We start from the raw sequence: 16439 nt of genomic DNA on the forward strand, positions 1-16439 counted from the left end.
CTGTGTCGGATTCATTTCTTGGCCGGTGGTATCGTATTCTCTTCCCTTGTTATTTTCTCTTATCATTGTTGTTGGTGGTGGTAGCGGTGGTGATTTGTGTTGTACATTGGTTGCTGGACTGTTCTTGTCTCAACCCGTGGGAGTTGCACCCTTTCGATCCTCCTCCCCGTTCTTCCGGGAGCAGGGAAGGGGAGAGCCCCGGGGGGGTGGCCTCAATTGCTCTCAGCCTGGCACCACTCACTGGGAGTGAGTGAACAAGCTGTCTGGCTAGGGTTTAAACCACGATACTGTCATGTACAGATTTTGCATACCTCTTAAATGCATTCATCGAGACAGGGTTTATTATGCTTCTGTTTTTCATATGCAATTCTCAAGCATAGAACAGAGAGAATGTTATAAATGGGAGTTTGTAGGTCTCACTTAGCTAACTACAATCTAGAGTGTGCAGGGAAAAATATGACTCTCATTTTAGGAAAACCAAATAGCCTTTGCTGCCTCACTTTTACAGCCAACACACATTTTAAGGACAATCTATATAGCTATAGGCAAGCAAGTCAATGTCACCATTCATATCTGATGTGCATTCTTTTTAAAATTCTGGTGCCTTGTGTTTACTGTGGCTTACTCTAACCCTTCAGACATATCTGATCACTAATATTCACACTGATTAGGGGTTTAGACAGGGGTTTGGCCGTTTCAATCAGGTTCTGCCTTATTATAGATCAGAACTGTAACAGAAATTAAAACTGAAAAGGAGCATGCTTTTTTTGAATGAATTCACCCATATGGCCCTGTTTTGAGAGCAGAAATCACATAATTTAACTTTGATCATTTAAAAGACTCAACTTTAAAGTAGCTGTTAATATTTTTTCTAGAAATCAGTAAAAATCTTTGGATAAGCAGGAATCATCACCCACAAGTCTCTATCTCTAACTATGGAGAGTCTGGAATTTTACATTTTAAATATCTAAAGTTAGATGAAACAAATCCTATTTCACATGTACAGATGAAAATTTAAAATCAAATACCTATGTCAGATTAAAAGTCTGAAGCAAAAGTTCTGAAGTAGAAGAAAGTGAATCTCCAGATAAATGTCTGATCTTGAGGTATATGCATTTCACAAATAAAACACTTGAAATTCAACAATGTGCAAGTCTTGACCTTGACAAGTACCTGGGTGCAAGATTATGTACAGGCTTGTAATGCAACAGGCAAACAACCAAAAAGTTGTAGTAAAACATATAAATTAGAGTATGTCATATAATAGTTAAAAAAATAATGAAATCTAGAGAACTAAAAGTTTTTTAAAAATTCCTAAACCTTCAGAATGAAAATGGAACAAAAAGCCACGGCTAACTATTACCTGAAGCATGAAGATCCATCCCTGAGAAAGTAACACTGCTATCCTTCAAAAAATTCTAAGACTATCAGAGCATTACAGGGACTTCTCCCTGGAAATTGAAGTCAGTCTCAACTGTTACCAGTGTACTATAATTGAAAAGAGTTGAAAGCCACAGAACTCGCGATTTTAGATTAAGCAGTATGTTTTATTACTCATCTAGTGTTAAACTTACAAAAAGAAAGAATTGTCTCAGGTATCAAAAAATCACACAGACAGAAATGACCAAATTAACAGAAAGCAAACATAACATTCTTAGTTTAAACTTTATTAAATCATTACTGACATATCTTGTATGTCTCGTATGTCAGCAACACACACTATAGTATCAAGCTGCCACTTCCAGTTCAAATGCATAACACGTATCTATCTGAGTATGATTGGAAACACATATGTTTAAGTGAAATCAGAATCTGTAGAAATGCAAACACCTCTATCCCAAATGCAGGCCTTTTCAAGCAAACAAATTGGAGCAATCTAACCCTGCAGGTTCATATTCTTCAAATATATTTGAAAATCTTTCTAGACTATAGTTAAATGGTTGTGTTTATATAGGCTCCAATTGGCACAGATTGAATTAAAAAGACTAAATACAGGTTTTCATGTATCTGTTACTGCTTCAATTTTCTTTGTCATTTTTTCTTATATTCACAACATACCTGCAGCATTCCCAGAAAAGGATTTTATCTGACAAAAAGTGTCTCTGAGGAGAAAAGTATCAGTCAGAAAATTTCTACCATCTTTTAGTGGCAATGGTATTAAATGAAGGTAATTTCACTTGAATGATGACCAGCATTTATTGAAGGCTGTCTTGTGCTACTGAGTGCAAAAGTTAAACCAGAAGCTTTTGAAGTTATCGCACCCAGCAGCTCAGATGCTGCATTTGCAATTTAGAAATTGTTGACAATTTGGGCACTGTTTCTTTTTCTTACAACAAACTTTTCCATAATGACCCTTTTGTACTAAGTCTTCTTAATCTAACAGAAATTTCACAGGCATCCAGAGTTAATACAGGGCTAAATGTAAGAAGCACCAAGAACTACTTTTATTGTCTACACATTCACTGCTTAAGTACAAGACAGAAGTCCTAGACCTATGGGCTGATCAACAGACCACACTTCACTCTGGCTCAAGTACAGAATTTATTTGTAATCATCCATATGTTCACTGTTTCAGGCTTAAAGAACTGGGGCACCTAGAAAATAAAAAACATTCGTCTTTTACATTTACAACATGCAGAACATAACAGGATAATAAGAATACCTAGAGACAAAATTCAGCTCTGTTTCTTAGTAATAGTAACCTTGTACATCAGTATGCAATGCTTTTGTTTCCACAGCTCCCCAGGCATGAAACTACTACTATCACCATAAAACAGCAGATCACCTGCAATATTCAGCACACATCAGGAAAAAAATTGTGATTGGTGAAGTCCCATACCTGACCCTTCTGCACACTACCTCAGGACCACAGACCTTCATTCCTTGCAATTGGATTACTGTACAGGTCGATATTTATTCAGCACAGGTCACCATAAAGTATGTTCCTTTATCCAGAACTGAATATTTCCTATACTGGAAAAAAATCATTCTAATTGATGCAGGGAACATTACACAAATCTGACATGTTAGTCTTCTGAAGAATTAATTTCTGTTCCCCCACACTGACATGGCTGGATACAGCTAAAGCTGTATTTGTTTAAGTATAGGGCTACACTTTTTTCTATCAGACTTGCTGCTGTCTAATTTTGTCTATTAGACAAAAAAACAACAACAAAAACCTTTTGAATTCCTGATCCAGTTAATAGTTTTGATACAATGTGCTAGCTTTTTTGCCACCTGAATTGTATCAATACACTCCATGCTCATGCTCTGTTGAGTGTTTTGTCTGCTATCTACAATAAGGAAAAAGAGCAGGTGCAATTATCAAGCCTCAATTCAGTGGCTAAACAAATGTGCCTGAAATATTAGTGACAGCTGCTAAGAATTTGACTGTTAAGATTAGTGAGTGCTAAGACATTCACTCTTTAGATAACACTCCCATTAAGTCAATGGCGGTTTGAAGACAAACAATACTTACATGCAGCTCATACAGTGATCTCAAAGGAGTTAACCTCCATTGTGATCAGAAATACAATTTTGGTAATGAGTTAATTTTATTGGGTGTAAGTCCTCTACATAACTTACATTTCCCTTTTCAATTCAGGAAATTTGCAAAAATGCAAAAAACCTCTTTCCCTTCTGTAAACAGCATAAGTCTAATCTTTTACGAACACAATCTATTCAATATCACAAGGGTGTACACTAACTGTTTTAGCTTGCAGCTTGGTCCTCTTATTAACACTGAGCTAGAATATGCAGCCATATATATCTCTTTATACCCTGATGAAAACTGAGAGTCACCCAATATAAGGCAGTGAATAAGTAAAAAGCACAAACCATTGTTTAGATAGAAAAAGGAAGGTTGGGAGGGAGAAATGAGAAGGAAAGGAACCAAGAGTGGACAGGTCTTCCTAGCGATCCTCAGGAATAAAACAAGGGATATCCTACAGCACGTTTCCTAAATCTATCAAGTTCTGTTTCAAAATCAGGTAATTTCTCTTCCTAACAGCCCTTTCAAAGACCCTCCAGACTTATCCACAGGTAGTTTACATACTTTTATTCATACTGGAACATTCTCCTTTAGTTTAAGTATTTGGTCTCTCTCCACAGTGCTCAGTTTTATAAAGGTGGGAGAAGATAGAAGAGAGAACCCTTTTATTTATGACTAAAAAGCTAGTATAATTTTTTAAAAATCCTTTGTAGGTCTTTCAACATTTATAAATAAAATACTAAGTAAAAAAGATTAAGAGACAGAATCTTTATTTTATTTTTTTTAAATCTTAACTCCTTTTATCCCTAGGAAGTACTGATTAAAAGTACAGCTGCCCAGCTGCACTCTCTGTTGTGCTTTACCTAAAAAATGCTAGATTTTGTGTCCATAGCTTAACAAAGACTTCAGTTCTTCCCATAGCTCCTTTGTGCAAAGTGGCTGCATTCTTCCATCACTTTTAATTATAGTAATTCTGCTTTTGTGCTCAAAGATTATGCACATCATAAATGCTCATAATGCGAGACTACTTGCTGCTTCTCTGACCCAGGTAATTGATTGTGAAGTAGATGGGGGTAAAATAGTAGTACTGAAATCTGAACTACTTAATTGTAAATGCTTTCTTAACATGCTTAAAGCTTGAAAGAAGAGATTTCCACAAGTATGTTATGGAAATTTTGTAATATTTTAGGTATACATTTAACATGGGTACCATAATATGTTACTTCATGTTTTTAAAGCTTTCTCTGAAATTTTGCTATCCTTTATGGAAGCACAATAAAGGTGCAACAGGGTGCAAATTTAAATGGCAAAAAATGTATTTCAAAGCATGCAAGTTTTATCATTTACATGTAAAAGACACTGGAGACAAAAAATATACTATAACTTGCTTCTTAATGAGGAATGCTGCCAGATACATTCCTTGATGAAACAATCACATTTCTTACAGCACCTGGAAACAGTGAAGTTGAACTGTACATCCCACAAAATTTTAAAATTATACTATAATTTGCTGATTTTACATAGCTTTATTTTTATGCAGTGCTGAGGTACAGAATACTTACGGCAAATAAGCACCCAGAGAAATGAAATTGAACCCTGATCTTTTTCATGTAAACAAGGTGAAAACCACTTTTTAATTATCTGTCTCACTGTCTAACACAGCTGCTGGTTTACTATGACCAAAGGTCCAAGAAAATAGCTCAGAAAAATTCTATAGAGGAGCTGAAAGAACAGGCTAACTACGAAAAACAGAACTTTCCTCCGCATGCTAATATCACAAATTAGCATTCTTGCTATTAACGTTTTTTTTTTCACTCTTTCTGCTACTGCCCACTTACATAGCAGTAGCAAATTTTCTAAAACATATGGTAAGTCTTAACTAGTGAAAGCAACTATGTTAAACCACTAATAAATGATCCCAAATAAAACAGTGCATTCACTTGTTTTAGTTCCTGCTTCGGCTCCTTGATGCATGCAGCTGTTTTGCAGCTATGTACCCACTGTGACATGTATTTGCTGTCCACATAATAGATGACTAAAGCATTCTTTTAGAACTAAAGCAACTACAAAGGAACTCCATGAGAACTATGAGATGAAGTTAACAAAGTAAAATCTTCAGAAGCTTGATATCTTTAATTTTTGGTATCTCTAGTCCAAAAAAATACATTAAAATACTTTAACTAAACAGAAACTTAGTGAATGTTTCATGATTAAAGTTTCTTCATGAAAAGTTATTTATAGAAATGTTGCAGTGTCTTCTGCAGCTGTCTCAAAACTGCATTGTGTTTGAGTAACTTACAAATGCTTTCAAACCTACATGCCTGCTTTGGCTGATCCCAAAAGTAAATATCCCAATAATGGGGAAAGCAAGTGGTCAGAGATAATTTCATCAAGCTCCCTGTCAGTAAAATATAGGGCTGATGGATTCTAGCCATGTTGTTTCTGTTAATATGCCTGTGTGTAACTGGGGATAGCCTCTTAGCCTGGAGCACATCAAAACCTTATGCCAGTCAAAATACAACTTACTCCATGCCCCAAATTACCTGCTTAAAGAAATAAAAGTTTACAGCAACATATTGGGAAGACAACAAACTTAATAAAACAGATTTCATACACAGAAACTACATATAGAAAAGCTGAAATGTAAAAATCTCTACATTTCCAATATCCAGCGACAGTCAGTGTTCAAAATCAGCTAGGGTAAAAAAGTACAATATGCTAAAGGTTTTGGCTTTGTTCTTGTCACTTTTTTTTTTCCTTAGGAAACAATTGTAAAACTATCAAAGAAGAATATTCAGAAAATGTTCAAACTATCTTCCAAAGATTAAAAGCATTTCATGTAAAAATACTTTGGAAAAAATAAAGGGAGACGCAGTGGGTACTTGTAAGGATGGATTCCCTAAGATATTTTACAGCATATCCCTTCCATGTTGTTCTAGTGAAATCTCCATCATATTCCTCTTCCTCTCTCCTGAGCTGTCATGAGCAAAGAGAAAGGAAGTGGTAATGTTAAGGTTGTGGAAATATGTATCTTGTTTTCCTTTTTTCTACAAGTTTGGATTAAGGAAGCTCTCTAAAATCATATATATGAGAAAGAAAACTATTTTATCTCTAGGTTGGTCACTACATATTTTAAGTTTTTACTTAAAAAAAAAAAAAAAAAGATACTTGAGTGAGATCAGGAAAAGCACCAGCAAAAGCCCTTTCAAAAAGTCACTTGAACAGGTTTCCTATGCTTTCCTTCTGCTACTCCTTTTGTTTCCTCTCTGACATTTTCCTGAGACTTGTTTGTCATCTCTCTGCAACCACAAAGCTTGTTTGGTTTGATTATTCTATTTAATTTCTTTAGGGATATGATGACAAAACATATACCCCCACAAAAATTAACACACTTTTCTCTATGTGTTCAATATAATTTTTACAGAGATTGATTTCTTATTTCCACTCTACTGCATCTGCATTACTTTAACACATTGCAGTTCCTGGAAATAGTGTGATGTTGAGGTGGTTTAAGACACTGGTAAATTTCTGTGCAATTCCACACACTTTTTTTTTAACTTGCATTCATACAGTAATTAATTAATACAGCAATTCCAGCTAAACTTTGCAGTAATGGATAAAGACTATTTCAGAAAGTGTGTACAATTTTATTGTCTTTTTTTTTTCTTTTTGGTAACAGTTGATGTTTAAAATGCTCTGTAAGTAGCATCAGCCTGTTACTACTATAGTGTGTCTAAAGAACTAGAAGAACAGACTGCTTTTGTTAGGACATGTGTGAGGGCTTGGGGAACACAACTCTCAACAGAAATAATTTATTAAAATTGAGAAATCAAAAAACTAATTTTATAAAGCACCAATAAAATGGGAAAGCACACAACTCTCCCCTCAAACAGTTTAATGATATTCAAAGGAATCAGACAATTGTTATGTGATATGAGAAAATCTCAGTTACTGGTTCTTCTGGATCTGGTAGAATCAGCATTCCAATATTAGCAAAGTATTTCTTCTATGTTAACAGAATGACAGAACTGCAGTACAAACAACTAACTATTCAGGTCAATACGCAGATCACAGCCCAAAGTACTGTGAACATTAATCTTAGCAGTGTTAATATAGATCTCCAAGAAATGAAACATGCACAGTCTTTGTAGAAAAATACTTGCCTTTTCCTTCATTTAACAGCTCAATCTCTCATTTTATACTTGTCGTATTTCAATTACACTGTTCTTTTTTACTTCAAAACTTTTTCTCTATAGGGAGAAAGAGCATCTATAAACTGAAAAGATTCCTGCAGTGAAAACTGTAAAATGTCAAGGGATAACCTGAAGTTAAGTGTCAGTCTTGGGTCAGAGAATTGTGTATGTCTGTAAGGATATCTATACATATTAATGTGGCAACTACCTGGGCAATCTAGCAAACCAATGAGCATTACTCTTGAACTATGATCTGTACTGCTGATTATTTTTGTCAGGAATCAAAAAGTATTAAGCCCTCTATGGATAATAAATGAAAACTTTATTTTTACTTTCTCCAAGTGTCACAAGGATGTTGCCTCAAGTATTGAAGACCTTGGGCCCACTGTAGGAGAAGATCTGGTCTGAGACCATCTTAAAAACCTGAACATACACAAATTCATGGGACCTGAAGAAATCCATCTGCAGGTCCTGAAGGAGCTGGCAAATGAAGTAGCTAAGCCACTGTCTATCATATTTGAAAAATCATGGCAGTCAGGTGAAGTTCCTGATGACTGGAAAAGGGGAAATATAACCCCCATTTTCAAGAAGGGGAAAATGGATGACTCAGGGAACTACAGAGCAGTTAGTCTCCCCTCTGTGCCTGGCAAAATCTTGGAGCAGATTCTCCTGGAAGGCATGCTAAGGCACATGAAAAACAACAAGGTGCTTGGTGACAGCCAGCATGGCTTCACTAAGGGGAAATCCTGCCTGACCAATTTGGTGGCCTTCTATGATGGGGATACAGAACTGATGGACAGGGGTAGAGCAGTTGATGTCATCTACCTGGACTTGTGTAAAGTGTTTGACACTGTCCCACATGACATCCTTGTCTCTAAATTGGAGAGACATCAATTTGATAGGTGGACCACTCGGTGGATAAAGAACTGGCTGGATGGTTGCACACAAAGAGTTGTGGTCAATGGCTCAATGTCCAGCTGGAGACCAGTAACAAGTGGTGTCCCTCAGGGATCAGTGTTGGGACTGGTCTTGTTCAACATCTTTGTTGGTGACATGGACAGTGGGATTGAGTGCGCCCTCAGCAAGTTTGCCGATGACACCAAGCTGTGTGGTTCAGTTGATACATTGGAGGGAAGGAATGCCATCCAGAGCGACCTTGACATGCTTGTAAAGTGTGCTGATGCCAACCTCATGAAGTTTTAACCATGCCAAGTGCAAGGTCCTCCACCTGGGTCGGAGCAATCCCAGGCACAGCTACAGGTTGGGCAGAGAAGAGATTCAGAGCAGCCCTGTGGAGAAGGACTTGGGGGTGTTGGTCGATGAGAAAATGAACATGAGCCAGCTTCAGTGTGCGCTTGCAGCCCAGAAAGCCAACCGTATCTTGGGCTGCATCAAAAGGAGCGTGACCAGCAGGTCGAAGGGGGTGATCCTGCCCCTTTACTCTGCTCTTGTGAGATCTCACTTGGAGTATTGTGTACAGTTCTGGTGTCCTCAACATAAAAAGGACATGGAACTGTTGGAACAAGTCCAGAGGAGGGCCACGAGGATGATTAGGGGACTGGAGCACCTCCCGTATGAAGATGATAGGCTGAGAAAGTTGGGTCTGCTCAGCCTGGAGAAGAGAAGGCTGTGTGGAGACCTCATAGCAGCCTTCCAGTATCTGAAGGGGGGGTATAGGGATGCTGGAGAGGGACTCTTCATTAGGCACTGTAGTGATAGGACAAGGGGTAACGGGTTAAAACTTAAACAGGGGAAGTTTAGATTGGATATAATGAGCAAATTCTTTCCTGTTAGGGTGGTGAGTCACTGGAATGAGTTGCCCAGGGAGGTTGTGAATGCTCTGTCCCTGGCAGTGTTCAAGGCCAGGTTGGACAAGGCCTTGGGTGATATGATTTAGCGTAAGGTGTCCCTGCCCATGGCAGGGGGGTTGGAACTAGATGATCTTAAGGTCCTTTCCAACCCTAACTATTCTATGATTCTATGATTCTATGATTACTGAATAACATACTCAAGTATTAACATGTAGTTAAACCAAGAGAACATAACACTGCAGTTTTCATATGGTAAATATGTATCTTAATTTGATATAAGTTTAATGATTTTAGACACAGCATGAATTAACAAAATCTACTCATTAATATCTTTGAAATATTACTACTCAGTAAAATTAGTAACTCACAAACATATATTTCTGCTACTTTAGAATCATCTATTGAGTTGAAAAATTATAACTCTTTTTATGATTTTATTGATTTTACTAATTTATAACTATAATTCTATGGGGTTTATTACCCTATGGAATTTTACATATTTGTTGAGCAGTTAAGCATTATGTACCTTTTTAGGCATGCATTTTCAAAGTTTTTTTCTATTTAATCTTTTCCGGTTGTTTAGCCTAGAGAAGAGAATGCTCTGGGGAGACCTTAAAGCAGTCTTCCAGTACCTAAAGGGGGCCTGCACGAAAGCTGGAGAGGGACTTTTTACAGGGGCATGCAGGGATAAGACAAGGTGGTATGGCTTTAAACTGACAGAGGATAGATTTAGATTAGACATTAGGAAGAAATTCTTCTCTGTTAGGGTGGTGAGATACTGGAACAGTCTGCTCAGAGAAGCTGTGCATGGCACATCTCTGGAAATGTTCAATGCCAGGCTGGACGGGGCTTTGAGCAGCCTGGTCTAGTGGCCAGGAGCAGTGGACAAGGGTTTTGGAACTATGATATTTAAGCTCCCTTTCCAGGCTATTCTATGATTCCATGATGCTTACCGACCTGGAAGATTATGTTGAATCAGCAAATAATCACCTTGTGTTTCATTTCCCTTCACAATTTATTTTGAATATCTTGAAAACCAAAGTCCCAGCCAAGTGGATATCAGGTGGTATCCCTTCATTGTGAAGCTCAACTGAATTAATCTTCCCCTTGCTTCCACCTCTCTCCCCTCAGGAGATCTGATTGTTCCTTTTGTGTCATAGGAGGTGATAACCTGATTAGCCACCAGGAAAACAAAATTAATTTTCCCCTCAGATGAGTAATACAATCCCAATATTAATCTCTGAATTAACATTATTTGTATTCACAATCTCTCCACACCAATACACTATTTCTAAAAATACTCTTATTTTTGAAGGAAAAGAAATTATTTTCAATTTTCCACAGTTTATTCTATTACCTACTGTAAAAGCAGGATTTTCCTCAGTCCTTATTTAGAGTTATTTATGTTTCTACTCATTCTGTTAGTCAGAACTAAGGTCTGATAGTAGCAGCTTGCAGAATTGTGGAGGAAAGCAAATTCTAGCAATTATAAGTGAAAAACTGGAAAGCCATTCTGTTGTGAAATCGCTGCTGACAGACCAGTTGGTTGTTTGTCTTGCAGAGAGCTAATCACCTTTTAACCTTGCTGGCAGTTCAAGGGTCGAGAAAGAAAACTGCATATTGGGTAGAACTGGGGATCAGCTATATACATAAGCATCTCCAGAGTGCCAGTTGTGAAGATGGTAGGTAGCAGTCTGAACAAATTTTTCCTATAATTCCCACATCTTGTAGCCTTCTTTTTTAAACTGGCGAATGATTATATGTAATCTTTAATTTAGCAAAAAGTCTTAACACCAAGGAATCCAGATATACCATTGTGAAATAAAATAAAAGACCCAATGAAAATTTGTGAAAACATCTGTTAGAAGAACAAGACAAAAAAAAAAAATAAAAATCAAAGCACCAAAAGACAAAACAGGAAAAAAACAACAGTCCAACACCAAAAAGCCTAAGAATCACATGCCTGCTTCTGCTCCTTAATAGCTTATCACTATGGCTGGGACTAGTGTAGTAATTCAGTATCTTTACCTTTTCCACCAGCATCCCTTTTAGTAATCTGTGGCGGGTTGACCCCAGGCAGCGGCTAAGCATCCACACAGCAGCCTGCTCACTTCCCCGCCCCCCAGGCAGAATTAGGTGAGAGAATAGGAAGAACAAAAGCAACAAACCCCTCAAGATAAAGATGATTTAATAAGTGAAGCAAAGACAAAGGTAAAAACAAGAAAAGTGATGCAAAGACAATCACTCACCACTCCTACAAGTAGACTGATCCCCAGCCAGCCTCCATGCATTGATTGCTTCCCCCAGAAAAACCTCCTCACACTTTTTTACAGCTGAGCATAATGTTATATAGTATGGAATACCCCTTTAGTCACTTGGGGTCAGCTGTCCTGGCTATGTCCCCTTCCAACTTCTTGTCCACTCCCAGCCATTTGAAAGGGGGAAGAATGGGAAAAAGGGAAAGCCTTGATGGCATGCAAGCACTGCTCAGCAGCAATGAAAACACTGGTGTGTTATTAACAAACCAAAATACAACACCATCCTGGCTGCTACGAAGAAAATTAACTCCATCCCAGACAGACCCAGTAAGCAGTCCCTTAGATCACGTTGTACAATTCATAATTTTGAGTTAGGTATTTACAAGAGGCTTCACTGCCCAGAATACCAGCTGCAAGGTTCAAACTATATGGGAGGATGACATTTCAAAAGTCACATCTTGAAGCAGATAACTGAATAGATCATGGTGCCAGATGAAAATAAAGTAACCTAAAAGAATTATCCAATAACTTTTATGGGCTTCCATTAATTAAATACTTAGTATGATGATAACAATACTAAGTGTAAAATGCGACCCAGTGTGAACTTAGGCTATGCAGGCTTCATTGTTGAGGTTTTTGAACAGAATTGCTTGAATGCTTCTCACCTAACCTGAACGACACACTTAGAAAATAGGGCGCTCTTTCACTGGTAGTATGACTTCCCTAAGTTAGATGAGTCCTCCATCCTTAAAGTCCTGCTTTCTGGACAAATAGCTTTAATCAGTAAGATACTATATTAATAGTTTAATACACTGAAACACTTCAGTATTTTTTCTAGGTACCCAAACACAAAGCTATCAGCTGACAGCAGACAAGTGCACCACTACTAACATGATCGATCTACAAATAGCAAATACTGTTTCCTATAACCTGAAAGCCTACGGACATTAAATGAACCCTTCTTTCTGAAGCATTTCTTTTCAATTACATAACCACCATGTTCAAATAAGGAAGTTTTTATTTTGGATGACAAATTTCAACTATTATTTCATAAAAATGCAATGACATAATTTTGATAAAAATAAGAAATCAGACAACTCCCATTCTCTCAGGAGCTTTGGCAGTAGCCCACCTCATTCCAAATCCCACAGAATCAGCCCCTCCTCTAACCATTTATTAACTGCACTCTGATTATGATAGTGCATTGCAGTAGTAGAAATGTCTCTTTGCAGACCTATCTCTTGGACCATAGAGATCTCTCTTCCTTCTGGAGCTTCTTTCAGCCATACAGCCTACAGTTGTTCCAGGCAGTTTTGTTTAATGCTTCTACTGGATTCCCATGTACAGAGCAAAAAGCATTGTTATGTATTTGTCATTCCTCACCACTGCAGCATAAGTGTGTTACATCAACAGGTCAGGAGCACTTCTTGGTACTTAAAAACAATCTTTAAGAGATGTAACTTTGCATTTTGTGGGGAGTAACTTTCAGGAAGTTTAGAGTTCTGTATGTGCAAATAACAATACAAGCAGTAGGAGGTCAGTTCACCAATACAGAATAGACCTGACTCTGTGCTTTACTGAGACTGTCTGTAATTATTCTAGAGATTCAGCCTGATGTTATTAATCAACACAAAAAATGGACCAAAATATCATGCAGCTGTACTTTATCTTGACATAGAGAGATCACCTCCAAGTAATAAAAGCAAGTTTAGCTCCTCTGCCCAGGTAATTTCTGCCTCACTGATAAGACTGTCAAAGTCATTTATGGTTGCTACAGATACTATTCTGAGACACAGTTGTTAATGAATAGACTGATAACTCCTAATAAATAGGCAACAGGGGTAACAATTTTTATCTATCCTGTCTTGCACTGCAGACAGAAAAAACATTGCACATAGAGTGAGTGTGAACTGGCTTTATCCTCATACAGTCAATCTGGTAAATGAAATAAACCAGTTAAAAATTTACCACTACTGTGAAGTTTTTGGTGGTTTTTTTTTTTCAGGTTAGACCAAACATTGGGGTAAACTGTTTCACAACTGCAAGAAATAACTGGAAGAGTCAATGAGAGGAAAAAAGTAAGTGAGAATGGGAAACACCCACTAAATATTCAAATGAAATCCAATAAATTTTTCATAATCATAAGTCTAGGTATGAATCCTTAGAAAAATCCTTGAAGGTCATAAACCTTATTTAAGCCATCCATTACCAAGTCAGCGTTCACCACTACAGCAGAGGTAGTGGCCTATCAAGGCTATGTGGTACAGAATCGTTGGAAGTGATGTACAGAAGGATGGAAATTCAGCCAGCAAATTCTGGCTTTCCTCTTGTCTGCTCTGATAGGTAATTAGAGCAACTATTGATATGTGGGGTTTTTTTTTTGTTTTTTTTTTTTATTTCAGGTTTGACTGCAAGCATCTAAGCACTGAAAATGCTACAGAAGCAGTATTTAGAAGTAATTCCCTATTTTATTTCTTTTCCAAAAGAAGTCCTGCCATCTTAATTCTATAAAGCAACATAAAAAGCATTTTAGTAATTTCCCTTTTAAGCAAATAAAACTCACTGGAAGACCTCAGTGCATTTCTTGAACATTACCATGAAAATGAAAGCACTAGCAGTAGTCAGCATATTGTGCTAGAACTGGTGACCATAATTCCGTTCTTCACTCTTAAGATTCCTCTAAACTGAATATCACTAGATTCAAAAGCTATGCAGAAACTGTGACTGCATTCCACAGCGTGTTGTGGCAAGGGGCCTTTTCAATGTATCACTGCAATCCACACGCACTGGTTTTCCCATGAAAACCAAGACACAGATGTGTGCCTTAATCCCCTCCCAGCTTGAAGTTGAGATCTTTGTTTTCTGTTAATTCTCTTGCAAGTGGGCATGGTCTTATTAGCTACGACATTTCTTTACGATGGCTGTTTATTATCTATAGCTTTATAAACTCTGGGAGTACTAACTAGGGATTTGAATGTCTCCAACACGCGCACTCTGTCTTGAAGACATGAAGCGCATCTTAGTCCTACGTATACCATCAAAAAGAGCCAGTGTTTGAACGCATTTCTTACTTCCTAGTAAACTTAGACTGTCTAAGTCTGATAAATAGCATCTTAAAATCACTTACAGAATGAGGTGAGATTTAATGTAACACCTCTGCTTTCTTGATTCCTCCCATTCTTGTCAAAGCATTTAGAAAGTTTAACATTGTACGCTACTGTTATTGCTGTGTATACTTCTGTAACTTGAGAATTCTTAACCTGAAACAGAAAACTTGTGCAGTGCACTACAGTCCACAATAATAATGTATATTGTACATAAATATAAGTAGGGCAAAAGCTAAATTTCATAAAATAAAATAAAGTAAAATAAAATAAAATGTGTTCCTTTATACATTACCCATAAGGAATCTCCATGTTCTCACACAAGTGCACATTTAGAAATAGGAAGCAAAACATTAATTAGATTTTCTATTTCTCAGTACATGAAAGGATAAGACTTACAAAAGTTGAGTCCCTTTCAATTGTACTGAAGGAAATGGGAATCAAGGTTTTTAAATACTGAGCAGGATCGTGACACCCAATCACATATTCTAATTTTTAAGTGCTGTCTTTTCTAAACTAATTCAATCCCTGTTCCTGCAGTGCTAAGAAGGTGAGAATTTTATTGCCATTTAAATGTACTACTGCAGCAAGTACCTCCTTTAGGAGTACCTGCAATCCCAGTAGATCAGACACTACACCTAAGGCATAATCCATAAAGACTGTATCTGTGCACAAACACATCTCTATATATACATATGTATAATATAAATATATATAAAAAGACTATTCAATTTATTTTCAACCCCTGAAAGACTGATTGTGATCACCCAAAGGACAGTAGCATCATAAAAAAAGGTAGTGCACATTCTTCATATTTTCACCATTCATTCTTAAATTGGAAAGGCCTTTTAATTTTTAATTTGCATTCTATTGAATTTTTGTGGCAAGCAGCCCAGTATACAGGAAAACAAAAGATCATATGATAAAACTGCTAAAGCTTATATTCTGGGAAAAGCAGTTGCACTCCACTGAACAACAATAACCAACCAGCATTTTTCATTTTTGCTTTATTTTGTACTTTGAAATACTTATGCTATGTAAGGGATGTAAAAACTATAATGATGAATACTCAACTTCAGAATAATACATCTGTGTCAAGTGCGTATCTTACAGTCACAGTAAGAGTGCAGAAACTATAACAAATGTGTTGTGGTTTAAACCCTAGCCAGACAGCTTGTTCACTCACTCCCAGTGAGTGGTGCCGGGCTGACAGCAGTCGAGCCCCCCCACCCCCTCCCCCCACCGGGGCTCTCCCCTTCCCCGCTCCCGGAGGAACGGGGAGGAGGATCGAAAGAGTGCAACTCCCACGGGTTGAGACAAGAACAGTCCAGCAACCAATGTACAACACAAATCACCACCACTACCACCACCAACAACAATGATAAGAGAAAATAACAAGGGAAGAGAATACGATACCACCGGCCAAGAAACGAGTCCCACCTGGAAGCCCGTGTCCTTCTGGGTAACTCCCAGTTACCCCTCACCCCAGGCATGATGTGCTGTGGTATGGAATACCTCCCTGGCTAGCCTGGGTCAGGCACCCCATCTCTGCTTCCTCATGGCTTCCCCTCCTCCCTGGCAGA

General features: G+C 37.6%; 1 protein-coding gene across 1 annotated transcript in view; it reads right to left on the reverse strand.

Annotated features, from left to right (window-relative positions):
- SNTG2 (syntrophin gamma 2) overlaps positions 1 to 16439 on the reverse strand; it is a 169069-nt gene that overhangs the window by 114231 nt on the left and 38399 nt on the right. The gene's annotated exons all lie outside the window — the stretch shown is intronic.

This window comes from Pezoporus wallicus, unplaced genomic scaffold (genome assembly GCF_028554395.1).
Source record: "Pezoporus wallicus isolate ANWC-B61680 ecotype Strahan unplaced genomic scaffold, APGP_CSIRO_Pwel_v1 contig_161, whole genome shotgun sequence".
Classification (NCBI taxonomy): Eukaryota; Metazoa; Chordata; class Aves; order Psittaciformes; family Psittacidae; genus Pezoporus; species Pezoporus wallicus.